This window comes from Acomys minous, assembly GCF_964271855.1.
Source record: "Acomys minous genome assembly, chromosome: 2".
Classification (NCBI taxonomy): domain Eukaryota; kingdom Metazoa; phylum Chordata; class Mammalia; order Rodentia; family Muridae; genus Acomys; species Acomys minous.
The window spans coordinates 134,171,675-134,190,191 of NC_140484.1; the positions used below are offsets into that span (position 1 = coordinate 134,171,675).

General features: G+C 42.2%; 1 protein-coding gene across 3 annotated transcripts in view; it reads left to right on the top strand.

Moving 5' to 3' along the window:
• NUMA1 (nuclear mitotic apparatus protein 1) overlaps nt 1-18,517 on the top strand; it is a 73,766-nt gene that overhangs the window by 13,387 nt on the left and 41,862 nt on the right. The window lies entirely within an intron of this gene.

The following is an 18,517-nucleotide window of genomic DNA, read 5'->3' on the forward strand; positions in this document are numbered from 1 at the left end:
CAGAGTTTAAGTTCAGTGTGCTCTGTAAAATGCGATCCAAGCAAGCCAGGGAAAGTAAGACCCTGTCAGAGAGGGAGGAGGGAGAGAGAGGAACCCAAGAAGGTTTGATGTAGGCATAAGGTTGTTGTGTACAAATCCGATTCCTGTACTCTTCCCCCAACACCCCCAATGTCTTGTTTTGAGACTCTCCAGTCTTAATGTTGTGTATACACTGCTCCCCAGTTGTTCCCTGATATGCCAGTAAGGCAGTTTATAGCCTACCGCTGAGCAGGGGAGAGAATAGGGCTGGACTTCCTGCCAGCCAGGGGAGGAGGAGTTAGAGGAGGAAGTAGGGAACTCCCAGAGAGCCATTTGCCTCAGTCTTCCCGAGTGCTAGGATTACAGGCATCTAATATATATTTCTTTTCTTTCTTTTTTTGGTTTCTCTGTGTAAGTGTGGCAGTCCTGGAGCTCATTCTGTAGACCAGGTTGGCCTCAGACTCACAGAGATCATCCTGCTGTGCCTCTCTGAGTGCTGAGATTATAGGTATACGCCACTTCGATGCCTAATGTGCATTTCTTAATTATTCTAAACAGTTGGTAATAGTAGCTTTGAAAAGAACTCGAAAGCCTGCCATGGTGGCGCACGCCTTCAATCCCAGCACTCAGGAGGCAGGTGGATGTTTGTGACTTCGAGTCCAGCCCGGTCTACTAAGTGACAAAGTGAGTCCAGGACAGCCAGGACTGTTATATAGAGAAACCTGTTTCAAAAAAAAATGTTTTAAGTAAATAAATAAATAAAGAAATAAGGAAAGAAAGAAAGAAGAAAAGTAAAGAACAAGAATTTAACATTGCATTTCTAAGAATCACATAGCTACAATACCTTATCATGTTGTAACCAACTATAATCTTTTATTTTTTATTTTTTTGAGGCAGGGTTTCTCTGTAGCCTTGGCTGTACTGGACTTGCTTTGTAGACCAGGCTGGCCTCAAATTCACATCAATCCACTTGCCTCTGAGTGCTGGGATTAAAGGCGTGTGCCACCATGCCCAGCTTCAACTATAATCTTAAATCTGTATTAATACACAAAGATTTATACCAATGTAAGATTTTTGGCTTATTAATGTTCTTTGGCCTAAAAGAAGATTTAATAATCTACCCTTTTACTTATCATTTCTATAACCAACCAATTTAAAAACAATCTCAAAACATCTGTCACCCCTAGAATGATCAAAAACGATCCACTCCTCTTGGGAATAGAGCATAGTTTTATTTCTTTAATTTTTTGGTGTGGCGTAGTAGTTTTTAAAAATTGCTTCCTGCAGATTTGGGATGTAGTTTTTCTTTTGAGGGGCCCAAGAAAATTAGGATATTGTCCAGTCTAAAGAAAACTAGCTATAACTTTGGGTGTTCAGTCTTTGAATGCTGAGAAAGTTCAGAGCTTAACTGAAGTCCTGTCTGGAACAGTCTGTGATGCTTGGATGATCTAGCTAGCTGTCTTAAAATTGTCCCAGATGCAGATTTCTGAGGAAACAGTTATTGGGGCCATCTGTGAGGTTGCATCACCTGAGTTTCTTGTCTTTTTTGGTGTCTGGTCCTCTTGGCTTTGCAAAATATTAACTTTCAAAGGTATGAAATATTTTTGTATTAATGTATGTATGGATTGTGCACCGAGCAGAGTTTAGTTAACGTTTGAAGAGGGAAAGTATCTGTACGAAGCTGCCCAAGAGCTGGGGTAGCAGGGGGTTTCACCCCTACATTACAGTGACAGTTCTACTTGCTGCTACGGTGGGTAATCAAACTCAAAGCAGCTGTTTAATGAGAAGCAGCCTCTGGGACTTCGCCCCTGAAACACAATCACAGGACGTGCTGGGGCTGGGAGAAGCCCTCCTTAGGACTATTGTCTGAAGAAGGTGGGGCGGCATTCATTAGAACATAGTGTAGATTTTGTGACATGAGCATCGGCAGGGCAGCCTTTTCTGCTGTTAACTCTGAGCCCTTCATGGAAGGAGTTCTTTGGCGCAGTAGGATTCATTTAGAGAAAAGGCCCCATGGACCCAGTTAGAGGTTAAATGCCCAAGAGCAGGGCTAGTTGCTAGAGAAACAACACAGCCCAACCAGTTGCTTTTCTATCCTTTTGACCTGTAGATAACCCCAAGAAATAAGCTCACAAGGCGCTCGCTTGGCTGGAGGATTGCAGCCAAATCTTCCTGTGTCTCCTCTTTCCCTCAGTGCCCTTTCCTTTTAGTCGTGATGGTGCAAACACACTGAGCTGGCAGTTCCCCTGAAGCTGCAGGCTCTTGGCATTTTTTTCTTGCTACCCATTCATGCTAGGTGCATGACTTACAATTACAGGAACTGTCCTGTTTGACTGGCTTTGCTGGCTGCATAATGAAGGAAATCACTAATTCCTTCAATTATCTGTCATTCTTCCAGGAAACATGAGCAGCTACCTTGTACAGGTGTTGTAGGGAGTGCTTTTTTTTTTTTTTTTTTTTTTTTTTTTTTTTGTCTTCTAGGATCTTAATTTGGATGAAGCAGATACACAGTTAGCATCCTTGTAGAGGAAGTGCAGTAAAGTATGTAGGGGAACAAGCGATAGGGGCTTCGTGGAAGGAAGAGCAACTGTTGCCTATTGTGGGAGGACTAGGAGAGCTGAAGAAAGAAGGCACAGAAGCTCCAGAGGTAGAGAGGACAGCGTGTTGCAGCAGAGTCCCACCATGGCCAATGACACAGAACCTAGGAGAGATCAGGCATGTTGGGGGAAATACACTTGAATTGGACAGTGTTTTCAGAGAATGAGCTGGACGTGAGTTTGGAAGGGAAACTGGAAAGTAGGACCTTAGAGAACTTGGAGGTTTTTGTTTGTTTTGTTTTTTGCTTTTTTTGAGACAGGGTTTCTCTGTGTAATAGCTCTGACTGGCCTTGAACTCACAGATATGCGCCAGCCTCCACCTCCCAAGTGCTGGGATTACAGGCATGCGCCACTACGCCTGGCCCGGTTTATTTTATTTTTTAGTGTAGGAACGTTTGCCTGCATGTATGTGCCAACAAAGGGCAGAAGAGAGGGTTGAATCCCCTGGAACTGGAATTATAAATGATTTTGAGCTGCCATTTGGGTGCTGGGAATCAAACCCAGATCTTCTGGAGGAATAAGTGCTTTAAACCACTCTCCAGCTCCAAATACGCTAAGGAAAATTTATTTTATTCTATATATGAGAGCGAGAGAAAGGGGAGGGATGGGGAGGGAAGGAGGGAGGGATAGTTTATCATGTCCCAATTCACTTAGGTCTTGGTCTTTTTTGTTGTTGTTGTTGTTGTTTTGTTTTTGTTTCTTCAAGACAGGGTCTCTTTATGTTAGCCTTGGCTGTCTTGGACTCACTTTGTAGACCAGGCTGGCTTCGAACTCACAGTGGTCCACCTGCCTCTGCCTCCCAAGGGCTGAGATTAAAGGTGTGCACTACCATGCTCTGCTTGCAAAATTTTAATGTCCCAGTGGTAAGAGGTAGTCTTTTGGCTTCATTTGTGTGTTTTGAAGTCTTTCTATCTATCTATCTATCTATCTATCTATCTATCTATTTGTTTATTTATTTATTTTTAGTATTTTGAAGTCTTTTTTTCAATATTGAATGCCAGACCTATGCTGTATTTAAATTCATGTGACAATGAGCCATATTACAGTATAGCTGGACTGTAGCCAGTTTGGCCTTTAGATGTTAAGTGTGGATTATTGTTATTTGTGCCTAGGAAGTATGTTAGACTTTCCAGGCCATGTGGTTATAGCTACTAACTGCTATTGGAGAAAAAATGCAGCCTTAAACAGTACAGAAATGAGTCGGTGTGGCTGTGTTTAGTCTTAGAGAAAGATTAGCTTGCATGTAGAAAGAAGTCTCTCATACTAGGGTTATCATCAGTGCAGTGTGCTTTGCATTGATGAGCTTGAATGTTCAGGCATAGCAAAATGGGAGAAGAAAGTTAAACATTCTAAGACTTTTCTCAAGGCTTTAAAAGTTGGGAATTTTTTCTATACTAACATGGAGATATATTAGAGACTTTCAGAGGGAGTGGTACTGGGAATTAAACTTGGGGCCATCCCTACAGGCATGTGCCACCGTGTTCATCTTTTTATACAGGTGTTTTGGGATCCAAACACAGGTCTTGCTGGGCGTGGTGGCACACGCCTTTAATCCCAGCACTAGGGAGGCAGAGGCAGGTGGATCTCCGTGAGTTCAAGGCCAGCCTGGTCTACAGAGTGAGTCCAGGACAGGCGAGGTTACACAGAGAAACCCTGTTTCAAAAACAACAACAACAAAACAAAAAACAAAAACCCAAACAGTGGTCTTCATGCTTGCACAGCAGGCACTCTACCAACTGAGCTGCTTCCCAGGGTCGCAGAGATAATTGTGTGTTCCAGTGTCTTTGAGTGTGTAATACCAGAGGCCTGTGTCTGGTGTTTCCATCTGTCACACACTCTCTTTTGAAAACTTATTTTTAATTATGTATGGGTATATATTGGTATATTCACATGAGTGCTGGTGGCTGTTTCGTATTTTATTATAGCTACTTCTGCATTATATTATTTTGCAGCAGTAATATATCTTTCTTGTGCAATTGTTCAGATAACTAAGCTGGTGGGCCTGTTTGTACTTGTCAGAATCAGGAGTGTGACAAAGTAGGATTATGTCCCCAAGCCAGATCTGTCTACATGAGTTGAGTTAGAAGCAGCTGCTGAGATTAGGACACAGGACCACATGTTGATGTGGAGGATGGGGTGGCACATGCAGGTAGCTAGGAGAGGAGGGTAAAATAGGTACTAACAGTAACTATCTTGTTTTCTTTCTTCCTTTTTCCTTTCTTTTTTCTTTTCTTTCTTTCTTTTTTTTTTTTTTTTTTTTTTTTGGATAGACTCTGTAATCTAAGCTTGTCTGGTCCAGACTTCACGTATGTCCTCTTTCAGCTGGCATTGAACTCAAAGAAATACTTCATCAGTCTCTAAGCAGGTGCAGGTGTGAGTCACCACACTTGGCTCCATGCCAGAGCTTAGCATCCTCCAAGTTGCTTTTTCTTTCCGTGATTATACTGGACTCTGGATAGTTCTGAGTATGGTAGGCAGAGTGTTTGGATATGGTTGGCATATTCTGGTAATTGTAGTAATCAGGAGAGTAAGGCAGGAAGATCATGAGTTTGGCCTGGCCTACACTAAAACAAACAAACAAACAACCAAGGTGGCTCACTAGTTAAGGCACTTCTGGTAAGCTTGACCATCAGTTTGGTCCTTAGTATCCATAAATTACAAGAAGAGAACTAATTCTTGAAATTGACCTTTGACTATACATGAATACTTCCCCCCCCACACTACATACAGTTTTTAAAAAAGCCAGATGTGGTACATGTCTTAGTTCCAGTGCTTGGGAAGTAAAGGCAGGAGGAGCAGGAGGAGCCAGGAATATAGAGAGTGTGAGGCCAGTGTGCGCTACATGAGGCTTCTCTCAAAAGAGCCAGGTATGGCTTGTCCCAGCCTGTTCCCTTAACACTTTGGAAGCCAGTGCACGAGGACCGAAGGTTAAGTTCAGTCTGGGTTACATAAGAAGACCATGGCTCAACAGCTCTGACCACCCAGAGAAATCCAAGAAACAAGACAAAGAAAGTTTGTAAAAATAGTTTTGTTTGTTTGTTTTATAAGTAGTATATACAAGCCAGGCAGAGATGGCACTCTCAGCACTCAGGAGGTGGATGCTGCCAGATCTCTAAGTCTGAGGCCGAGTGGTCCTCAGAATGAGTTCTAGGACAGCCAGAGCTATACGGAGAAATACTGTTTTGAAACACCCTCCCATCCCTCCCCCAAAAGTATATGAAAGAATTCTTTTTTAAAAGATTAATTTATTTATGTATATTATATGCATGGGTGTTTTATCTGTGTGTACATCTGCACACCAGAAGAAGGCATTGGATCTCATGGGACCACAGTTATAGCTGGTGGTAAGCCACTTATGAGTGCTGGGAATTCGATTTAGGACTTCTGGAAGAGCAGCTGTGCTCTTAACTGCTGGGCCATCTCTTCAGCCCCAGGAATTTTCATTGCTGTTTTGTTTTGTTTTGTTTTTAAAATGGTAACAAATTGTGTCACCAGGCATGGTTTCACATGCTTGTAGTCCTAGTTATTCAGGAGACTGTGGCCAGCTTGAATTCCTGGCTCAAAAGGAAAATAGCCATGCCTATCAATAAGAAAATAAGAAAACACACCATAATATTTGCTTTATATACAGCTTTAGAAACATAGGAGTTAGAGTTTTATTTACTGATACCTGAGTAGATAGATGACTGTCCTTGTGGCTGAAGAGATGGCTCAGTTGTTAAGAGCTCTTTCTGCTCGTACATGGATGAGGGTTTGATTCCCAGCCCCACATGGTGGTTGACAATTGCCAGAACTCCAGGGCCTTGTCTTACCTCTGAGGATGCCTGCAAGCGAGTGGTATACATCCATGCATCAGGCATACATATAAACAAGTTCTAATAAAAACTTTTTAAAAAATGTGCATGGCAAGGACTCTACTACTGAGCTACCTCCGTAATGCTTGGTGAATTATTAAGTGAGATAAACAGATTGCAAACCAAAGTATCAAAGTATAAAGTATAAACCTGGTATTCTAAAGATGGAAAACAACAAAATCCATATCTAATACGTTTATACTTATGTGTTTAGAGGGCATAGAAATATGTCACATTTCTCATCTTGGGGAGAACTTGGAGAGGAACAGAAGATTAATTTTTGCCTTATCCAACATTTTTTTAAAAGATAAAAATCCCCCCCCCCTTTTGTTTTGTTTTGGTTTTTTGAGACAGGGTTTCTCTGTGTAGTCTTGGCTGTCCTGGACTCACTTTGTAGACCAGGCTGGCCTCGAACTCAGTGATCCGCCTGCCTCTGCCTCCCGAGTGCTGGGATTAAAGATGTGCACCACCATGCCCTGCTCTTAATTGATTTTTACTAAATGAGTTAAAGTAAAAATAGACTTAACTATGCAGAACGTGTTTTGCGTTTTCAGGACCCATTCGGGAGGTAGACAGAATCATTAGTGAGGGAATCAGCATTGTAGTTCTCAGCTTTCCAGTATGTGGAGTTTAATTTAATGACCTTCTAACCTCACCTAAGAAACAAGAATTTGAGTGGGGCATGGTGACACATGCCTGTAAATCTAGCACTTGGGAGAAAAGGGTAGGGGGATCAGGCTTTCAAGGCTAGCTTTTGCAACAAAGCAAGTAAAGGTGAGCTTTGGTTACATGAGATCCTTTCTGAAAAAAACAAACAAAACCACTAGTTTGTATAAACAGGTAAATACTTCCCATGTCTGTGTTTTCAGAATGCTTCTTGAGATCCAAATAATGTATTTCATTTGAAAAATTTTAACACTAAACTGGGATACATTTTATTGGTAAATCTTTTTTTCGGGGGGGGGGCACTTTTTGAGACAGGGTTTCTCTGTGTAGCCCTGGCTGTCCTGGACTTGCTCTGTAGACCAGGCTGGCCACGAACTCAGAGATCCACCTGCCTCTGCCTCCCGAGTGCTGGGATTAAAGGCATGCGCTACCACGCCCAGCTATTATTGGTAAATCTTAAAACATTTTGTCACTTTTTTTCCCCTGCTTTTTGATCATTTCCCTTTGGTGGAGCCGCCTCACCAGGTCACAGGGGAAGAGGATGTGCTCAGTCCTGATATGACTTGGGAGGGCTGGGGGTGGGGCTCCCCTTTTCTAAGGAGTAAAGGAGGGGAAAGGGGAGAGAGGGAAGGAGGGGCTGGGAGGAGAGGAGAGGGGCTACGGTTGGGATGTAAAATGAATAAATTAATTAATTAAAAAAATTTCATACGCAGTCTTGTTATGTATCCCTGGCTATTCTTAAACTTGCTATATAGACCAGGCTGACCTCAAATACACAGAGGTCCATCTGTGCTGGAATTAAAGTCTTACACATGGCTTTTTATCACACTGTGTGTGTGTGTGTGTGTGTGTGTGTGTGTGTGTGTGTGTGTGTGTTTGAGAGAGAGAGACAGAGAAAGAAGAGAGGTCACGTGGCTGCTATGACACGTGTGGGGGTTACAGACAGCATCTGAGGATCTGACTCAGGTTGTCAGGCTTGGGCAAAGCCTTTACTCAGTGAGCTGTTTTGCCATACCTATTGACATTGCCCTTTTTTTTCCCCTCCAATATATATATTTTGGTTTTCAAGACAGGGGTTCTCTATGTAGCCCTGGCTGTCCTGGAACTTGCTCTGTAAACTAGCCAGGCTAACACTGGCCATTTTTATTACCTCAGAAATTGAGCCAGGCTTAGTGGCTTATGCCTGTAACTCAGTGCTCAGGAGACTGAAGCAGGGTTACAGTAAGTTTGAGGTCCAGCAGGCTACAGAGTGAGTTTCAGACTAGAGTTGAGAATATTTCAACAAAACAAAACAACAAAAATTGAAGTATTTAAGCAGTAATGATGCAGAATGGTTACGTTTTTCAGTGTCATTTTTTCCCCTCATTAGCTAAACTTGCCTCAGCTTCTTTGCCCTAATCTCACAGACTTCATTGATGTTACCAAGATATTCTGAATGGGAGAATTGGGCTCATAATTTGATGTTGTGTACTCTCATATGACTGGGAAATCTTATACGTACCTGCTGTTCAAGAAATTAGGTATGTGTAGTCCTGAGACATACAGCTTTAGTGTATCTGAGCTGTAATTACTATCTTAACTCTGTCCATTTCTTTGAATGAACAGTTTCTATTTGGTAAACTGAAAATAATACCTCTTTATAGAGCTGCTATGAGGAACACTGAAATACTTTGTAAATGTTGGACACATGATCAGGGAGTGATACAGAGCTATACCCAAGTACTGATTGATTGTTCTGGTGAGGGCAATAGGTTCCCAATGGTATGTGCTTTGGACCAAAAATGAGAGAGAATGAATGATGATCTTCAAATTTGTTTTCTTAACTACATGTACTGTCTTTATAGATAACACTCATTTGGTTGCTAGCTTTCTGGTAAATATTCCTAAATGAAAACACATTTCTCAAAGAAATTGTAGAAATTGGGAATTTCTCCTAACGTCCATAGTGAGATAGGCTCACTATGTAGCCCTGGCTGGCCTGAAACTCATGGACAAGCCTGCTTCTGACTCCTGAGTACTGGGATTAAAGGCATATGCCCTATGCCCAAATTCCCTTCCTTTTTTTTCTTTTTTTCTTTCTTCTTCTTCTTCTTTTATTTTAATTTATGTTTTTCTGAGACAGAGTTTCTCTGTGTAGTCCTGGCTGCCCTAGACTTGCTTTGTAGACCAGGCTGACCTTGAACTCACAGAGCTCCACATGCCCCTGCGTCTTTAGTGCTGGGATTAAAGGTGTGCGCCACCATGCCTGGCTCTTTTCTTTAAATTTTAAGTTTTTATTAGCATTAATTTATACATAGTAGTAGGTTTCATCCTGACATTTTCATACATGTACATGACTATTTTGATCATCTTTACCCTCTGTTATACTCTATTCTCACACTCCAACAATCCCCTTAGCTAGCTTTACCTATTTTAATGTTGTGTTTTATTTTGTTTTGTTTAAATGACACAGTGATTTTTCCTTAGGGTTGGTTTCAGCAACAAGGGCACCTTACCAGTGGCTATACCATCTAAAAAAATGTCTTCTTGGGCTGGAGAGATGGCTCAGTGGTTAAGAGCGCCGCCTGCTCTTCCAGAGGTCCTGAGTTCAATTCCTAGCAACCACATGGTGGCTCACAACCATCTGAGATCTGTACATGCAGAAAGAACACTGTATACATAATAAATAAATAAAGGTGCTTCAAAACCCATCTATAATGTGATCTGATGCCCTCTTCTGCAGATAAAGCACTCATATACAATAAATAAATCTTAAAAAAAAAAAAAAGAAGAAGAAGAAAATGTCTTCCACAGCCAGGCCTGGTGGCGCATGCCTTTAATCCAAGCACTTGGGAGGCAGAGGCAGGCAGATCACTGTGAGTTGGAGGCCAGCCTGGTCTACAGAGCGAGTCCAGGACAGCCAAGCCTACACAGAGAAACCCTGTCATGAAAAAACCAACCAACCAACACACAAAAACCCAAACCAAACCAAAACAACCGAAAGTCTTCCTCTTTCACCATTAGAGCTTATAGCCTATGAGATCCTCAGGGAGGGGTGGGTCTTCATCTCTCTTCTCCATTCCAGGATGCTGTCAGGCCTAGTATTGGATTGCTCTGTAATCACAGTTGCTGTGAATTCTAAAGTACAGTGGCCCCCAAGACAGCGATCTACCACACTCCACCCTTCTGACTCTTAGGTTGTTTCTGTCACCTTTTTCTGCAGTGTTCTTTGAACCTTTGGGGTGATACTTATTCTCAGGGTCTGATCAGTTATGAATCTATGTGTCCATGTGTCCACTGCAAAAAGAATCTATTTCCTTTCTTTTTCTTTTTTCTTTCTTTTTTCGAGACAGGGTTTCTCTGTGTAACCTTGGCTGTCCTGGACTCACTTAGTAGACCAGGCTGGCCTCCAACTCACAGCAATCCATGCCTGCCTCTGCCTCCTGAGTGCTGGGATTAAAGGCATGCGCCACCACGCCCGGCTCTATTTCCTTTCTTAATGCAGATACTACAGCTGTGTGAGACAAAGGCTTTGGAAGATGAATAAATTTCAATTATGGATTAATATACTAGCCTTTTATTTTTTAAGTAAGTGAGCATGATCATCCTATCTTAGACTTTCTAGTTATTGTCACTGTTTCAAATGGGACCCGAACCTGTGACTTCAGAACCAGAGTTTTCACTAGTTCTTGATTACTTGTAACTAAGAGACAACCCAGAGACCTAACTCTCAATCTGCTTGGTTTAGATGATGAACTTTGAAGTGAGACAGACTAGGGTTTAAATATTAATTCTATATGAGTCTCATGATAATTGGATTGTTGGTCAACATTTTAAAACCTCGTCAGTAAGGATAACAATATTAATGTTTGCTTGATAAAGTTAATACTATTCTCAGTGAAAAGGAATTGTTACTACTTTTACATACACATACTTTTTATTTTGTTTTGTTTTCCCTCTAGACAGGGTTTCTCAGTGTAGCGTTGGACTTGATTTGTTGACCAGGCTGGCCTTGTTTTTTGGTATCCATTCACAAGTTTAGAAATTTAAAAGTATTTCTAGAATTTTACTTTTCTCATTCTTATAAGTGATTGTCTAAACTTCTCAAGTAATTCTCAAAGTTGTCTCTTCTTTTTTATAGTCAGTTCTTTTGGACATGTGCCATTTCCTGTTTGGGACTGACAGTGATTTTATTTTATTTATTTGAGACAGGGTTTCCCTGTGAAGCCTAGGCTGTCTTGGACTTGCTTTGTAGACCAGGCTGGTCTCGAATTCACAGAAATCTGCTTGCCTTTGCCTCTCTGAGTGCTTGGATTACAGATGTGTACCACTGCGCCCTGCTTATAAGTCATTATATAAAGACTTTAAGAACCAGCTGGAAACAAAGGCACGGAGCTCCAAATATTTTTACATAAACCTTCTGCTTTTATGTGTATCCCACGGCTGTATATAAAGACTTCATTTAAGAAGGATTTACTTTTTCTTTACTTTCTATTTGATTGTTTATTTTTGAAACAGGAACTAATATAACTCTGGATGTTCTTGAACTTTAAACTCTCTGGTAGCCAAGGTTGGCTTTGAATACAACCTTGATCTTACTTGTTTCAGCTTCCCAAGTGCTGGGATTACAGTGTACTACCATGGCTGGCCAAGTCTGGAGAGCTGGTTCCCTGGTTGGCAGTTAAGTCTCTGTGAGCCCCTATGAGCCCAAGTTGGTTGATTCTGTGGATTTTTTTTGTGGTGGTGTTGACCCTTCTGGCTCCTACAATCCTTCCTCCCATCTTTCACAGGATTCCCCAAACTCCACCTAATGTTTGTCTGTGGGTGGTTGCATCTGTTTCCATCAGTTTCTGGGTGAAGCCTCTCTGATGACAATTGGGTAGGCACCAATCTGTGATTATAGCCGAATAGCATTAGGCATCATTTTATTAGCCAGTCACCTTTTCAAAAGCCCATGTAAGAACTGGCTAGGTAAGCTGGGCGTGGTGGCGCACGCCTTTAATCCCAGCACTCGGGAGGCAGAGGCAGGAGGATCTCTGTGAGTTCGAGGCCAGCCTGGTCTACAAAGTGAGTCCAGGACAGCCAAGGCTACACAGAGAAACCCTGTCTCGAACCCCCCCCCCAAAAAAAAAACCCAAAACCGAAACAAAACAAAAAACCTCAAAGAAGTGGGTGTGGTGGTTCAGTCCTTTGATCCTAGTGCTCAGGAAGTCAGGTGGAGCTGGCCAGGTAGCTGTTTTAGGTGAAGGGTGTCCTAGTCACTGTTCTATTGCAGTGAAGAGACTCCATGTCCAAGGCAACTCTTAGAAAAGGAAGCATTTAAATGAGGGATTTTTTACAGTTTAAGATGGGTGGTAGTGGCACATACCTTTAATCTCAGCATCCAGGAAGCAAAGGCAGTTGAATCTTTGTGAGTTTGAGGCCAACCTGGTCTACAGAGTGAGTTCCAGGACAGCCAAGACTAGGCAGCAAAATTCTGTCTCAAAAACCAAAAAAAAAAAAAAAACAAAACAAAAAAAAAAAACAAAAAAACCCAACAACAACAAAAAACCCAAACAAACCAATAACAGAGGTTTAGTCCATTATCTTCATGGTGGAGGTCATGGTGGGAGCATTGATGCACTCATGGTACTAGAGCAATAGCTGAAAGTTATATCCTGATCTGCAAGGAAAGGGAGAGAGTTTGAGCACACCTGGCCAGTTGTGGGCTTTGAAACCTCCAAGCCCATCTCCAGAGACACACGTCCTCCAACAAGGCCACACCTCCTAATTGTTGTTAAATAGTGACACTCCCTGACCATTAAGCTTTCTATGAGGGGCATTATTCAATTTACCACAAAGTGCTGGCCACCAAGCAATTAAAAGTCCACCTAGTACACTTCTCTCAGGCTTTTACATCCACCTCATCTCCACTGTGCCTCCTAGCCTGGCCAGTGCTCTCCCACTGCTTTCAGCCTCCTACAAATCTCTTTCTTTTTTGTTCTGTTTGTTATTTTGAGACAAAGTTTCTCTGTGTATCCTTGGCTGTCCTGGAACTCTCTCTGTAGACTAGGCTGGCCTCGAACTCACAGTGATCCACCTGCCTCTGTTCCTGAGTGCTGGGATTAAAAGTGTGCACCTATTCCTTTCTTTAGGCATGGGATCCATTATGATCACAAATACAGTGCCTGTTTCTGGGACAGTTATTTGGAAAGGAATCTCTAACAGTGATACTTTGTAGGAATTCTTAGAAAACTAGTTTTGTGGCCAGATTGGTGGCAGGAGGTATTGCGTCCTTTGAATAGAGTCATGGGCACTTTGGGGCGTGGAAGAACACTTTAGATAGACTGTCCAAATCTCATTTGTTCCAGAGACCCAAGCTAGGGACAGTGACTTGCACAAAGTCACATAGGTAGGAGGCGACCTGTCCAGAACGTACCTCCAAGGGCTTTCAACATCAAATACATGTTTTCTGCCACTGTGGATTGGAGGCTGTCTCTGGAACATATAGTCATATTTCTGCTGATTTGGTTTCTTTTGCACCTTTTTCATAATTCTGTGTTTATAAGTAAATACTGTGCCAGATATATTGCCTGTGGGGACATACAGGCACTGTGGCACTTAAACAGGGCAAACAGGTTCCTAGGAGTTTTATAGAAAAGCCTTTTTGAGGGAGAACTGACTGCAACCTCTTGGACTTACTGATCAGTCCTCTCTGGGTATTGCTTTGCCCTTGCTTTTCTCCCCAGGAAGCTCCAGGCTTTCCAACAGTGACTCATTAACCAGCCACTGCCCTCTGGAGAGAGAAGAGGGTGGTGGCAATGGCAGTCAGACCTCTGACACTACATCCCTCCAGCCAGCTCCTGTGACAGCTTTTCCTTTCGGCTCCCTTTTCTTCCCCTTCTAGTAGAAGGCTTTTCTTCAATGCTTGTTGCTTCTGATGAGTTTTGCTATATTTGTTTGTTTTTTTGAGACAGAGTCTCACTTTGTATCTCTGGGTGGCCTGGAACTCACAAAGATGGCCTTGAGCTCACTCACAAAGGTGCGTCTGCCTCTGCCTTCTGAGTGCTGGGATTAAAGGTGTGTGCCACCATACCTGGCTATGATTACTTTAAAAATATTTATCTTATATGGGTAAATATATAATATATAAAATACATATTCTATATGGGTAATTTTGCCTGCATATATGTCTGTGTAGCATGTGTGTGCCAGGTGCCTATAGAGACCAGAAGAGGCCATCAAATTTCCTAGAACTGGAATAACAGTTGTGAGCTGCTATGTAGGTGCTGGGAACTGAACCTAGGTCCTCTGGAAAAACAGCCAGTGCTCTTAACCACCAAGCCTTCTCTCCAGCCCTTAGTGATTATTTTTAAAGCTATGTGATTGTTTTGACTTAAAGACATGATTCTGAGAAGATAGATGTACACGTTCCTTTGAGCTGTTGATAATATACTATCTTATTTATTCAATGACTTTCTTCTCTCTCTCTTTTTTAAAGATTTATTCATTATTTATTAAGTATACAGTTTTTTTTTTTCCTGAATACAAACCTGCATTCCAGAAGAGGGGACCAGATCTCATTATAGATGGCTGTGAGCTACCATGTGGTTGCTGGGAATTGAACTCAGGACCTTTGGAAGAGCAGTCAGTGCTCTTAACCTCTGAGCCATCTCTCTATCCCCGACTTTCTTTTCTTGAGCAATAGAGAATAGTGCTGGGCATGGTAGATAACTCACTGCTTAAACGACTAGCTCATGTAAACAAGCCACCCAACCCCTGAACCTTAGATTTTCTGAACTTTTTTTGTTTTTTTGAGATAGGGTTTCTCTGTTTAGCCCTGTATATCCTGGAACTCACTGTAGACCAGGCCGTTCTTGAACTCACAGATATCCACCAGGCATGTGCCACCACCACCACCCACATAAACTTTATAACAACCACATGCAGTGTCTTCTGGTCTTTACTTTGCTACTTGCTATCCTGGCATAATAAATACCTAGACCATCATTGTTATTGCTGCTATTATTGTAATTAATAGCATGAGGCACTATACTAAACACTTGTCATATATATATATATATATATATATATATATATATATATATATATATATATATATATATATAAAATGTATTCGTCACATTAACTCAATGAGGTAAATACTTTGGTTATCTCTGTTTTAGAGAAAGTGCACCTGAAACTTGGAAAGATTAAATACCTTGTCTAAGGTAGCTAGTAAGTGTTAGAGCCAACAGTTTGGATGTAGAGCCCAGTTGCCTATGACCCGAGAGCCAGTCCTCTATACAAGACATCCCCACTAATCTGCAGAAAAAAAACCTATAACCTTAAAGACCTACCTGGCAGGATTGAGAGAGCTTGGGTAAGAGCATAAATGACCGGGAGGTACAACTGGAACCAGGTTGTAGAGGCCTTTACTTAGATTAAAATAATGCCAGTTCTGGGCTATCTCAGGGACTGACTTTCTTTGTGCCTTTACTTGTTTTCATTGCTAAGGGTCTAATCAGAGCCTCACATACCTCTAGCCTTTCCCTGCCATTTGTTTACACTGTAACAAAAGGATAATATGCATAAAGACTTTCCCCCCTGAGACAGAGTTTCTCTGTGTGATAGAACTCTGGCTGTCCTGGAGGTGCTCTGTAGGCCAGGCTGGCCTCAAACTCCCAGAGATCTGCCTCCTGAGTGCTGGGATTAAAGGCGTGCACCACCATGCCCTCACATTAAAACTTACAACACTGACTTTTTTCTTTTTTATCTTTTCAAGACAGGGTTTCTCTCTGTATCCTTGGCTGTCCCGGACTCGCTCTGTAGACCAGGCTGGTTCTAACTCACAGTGATCCGCCTGCCTCTGCTTCCCGAGTGATGGGATTAAAAGTGTGCACCACCATGGCCAGCTACAATACTGACATTTTAAAACAAGAATAATAAAAGGAACATTAAATGTTGTAGCCTACTGATTACAATGGGAGATGGAATATTGCCAGATCCTTGAATGCTTTTATCAGAACTCACTCCTGCATTGAGTTCCTCTTTAAATATTTTCAGCATTTCTATTCCCGCCCCCACACCCCCTTTTTTTTGGTTTGGTAATAAGTGGCTTGAAGAACCAGGCAGGAGCTAAGTGATATTTCCTGGCTGGGAATGTCTGAGGTAATTTTGTTCTGCACAGGAGAAGAGAGAGTAGTGGAGAAACTCGCTAAACTTCCTGGCTAGCCCATACGTTAGTTGGCCTAAAAGTTTAAGGACTTGGCAGAGAAATTCCTGAAGAGATTTCAAGCCTTTTAAGTCCATTCATCTGGAACCTGTTACCTTGTGTTTAGAGGCAAGATGGGGAGATAGAGTCTCACTTCTGTCTTGGCTGTGAAGTTTCAGGTCTGACAGTTCCAGATGGGGCTGCAGAGACTGGGTGGGGAGTTTAGCAGGCCTTTTATTTTCACCCCATACACTTTCTGGGATGCTGGTTGTGACAGTCTTTAATTATTTTTGCCACTTTCTTTTCTATAAACGGGAGCATTTGTATTTGTGGTAGTCCTTTGAATACAAGCTTTCTTTTCTACAAATAGCGGTTGCTAAGTCCAGACTGCAGAGGAATAGTGAGAAGAGGCTGTGGCCTCAGCAGGGCCTCCGAGGTGCTGGGCATGGATCTCACTAAACCTCATCTCCTCTACTCAGCACACGTTTCTATCGGTGGCCAGAGGTTGTGTTTGGAAAGCTGCCATCCAAATGTAGTTCAGTGGAACAGATTCAATGAGCCTTGGTAAGCTGGGGACTGTGGCTGCTCAGAGAGAGGGAAGTGGGGTATGTCCTTGAGGGATTGACATTCTAGATGGAAGATAAGACTTTTGTGCACATACATATAAGATCATATTTTGATCAGTGTACATGGCTGTTACAAATTTTAAATACTTTAAAAAAAACGTGTGTGTGTGTGTATGTGTGAAAGAACCTCTTCTACTGTGGGTTCCAGGACTTCAACCCAAGCCAGACATACCTGTTGATCCATCTTACCTTCCTGTACATGCTTATTAAAAATAGATCCTGCTGGTGTGGTGGCGCACGCCTTTAACCCCAGCACTCGGGAGGCAGAGGCAGGCGGATCGCTGTGAGTTCGAGGCCAGCCTGGTCTACAAAGCGAGTCCAGGACAGTCAAGGATACGCAGAGACCTTGTCTCGAAAAACAAAAACAAAAAACAATTAAAAAAAAAAAAGAAATCCAAACATAAAAACATGCAATGTCTTAGGAAGCAGAGGCAGGTGGATCACTGTGAGTTTGAGGCCAACTTGGTCTACAAAAGTGAGTCCATGACAGCCAGGACTGCTACACAGAGAAACCCTGTCTCGAAAAAGAAAAAAGCAAAACAAAACAAAACCAAAAAAACCATACAATGTAGTGATTGTCCCAATTATCTACTGTTAACTGTTGAATATCGGAGGAATTGAGATTTGAAGTGTCCTTATAAAGTAAGGCCTAAAAGGAGGACTGATGGAGAAAAGGCAGTCCTACTGGAGGTACCATCCCCTGTTTCATGAGGAACATCTCCAAATTTTTCAGCACTGCTGGGACACTCTGGTGACAGGAACCAACCTTTGTGAAGTACCCACTAGCAGCTTATGTGTTGAAAGTCAGTGTGCTGGCCACTTTGTAAATGTTACTGAGTTAATATTCATATTCCTAAAGCAGAGGAGATTGCTGGGCTTGGTGGCGCACGCCTTTAATTCCAGCACTTTGAGGCAGAGGCAGGTGGTCTCTGAGCTCGAGGCCAGGCTGGTGTACAGAGTGATTCCAGGACAGCCAAGGCTATATAGAGAAACCCTGTGTGTGTGTGTGTGTGTGTGTGTGTGTGTGTGTGTTTGGGGGGCGTGGTTGAAGCCTAATAAAATGTTACTCTTACGTCAGTAGAAGGTTTGGGGTGTATTAGTAGGTACTTAGTAAGCGTCAGCTACTTTCTTATATCCTTTCTCTCCTTCAGACCCTCATCACCTCACATTTGATTTCACATTTTCAATATATTTTCTTCCCCTGTACAGTTAGTTCCGTCAGGTTTTGTTTTGTTTGAGATAGGGTCTTACTTTTGTCCTGGTTGGCTTGGAACTTTGCTAGTAGCCCAGGCAGGCCTTGACCTTGCTTTCTGCCTGTCTCCTGATTGCTAGGGTTATAAGCATGCAGCAGCATGGTGGATTTGAGTCTCTGGCTTTTGTCAGCTTCTCTGTCTTCAGTGCTTTTCATTCCCCTTTTAGCTGTTGTCTTTTATTCTACCATCTGTGTCCTCAGTTCCTTTCCTACCTATTGGGTAGCCTCCTAACTCACATTGTCGTCAGAGAGCCATTTATCAGGTAAATACCGCTCACACCACAACTGTTTTAAAACACTCTAAACCCTTTTTATTTGCTTCCTTGAAGTTT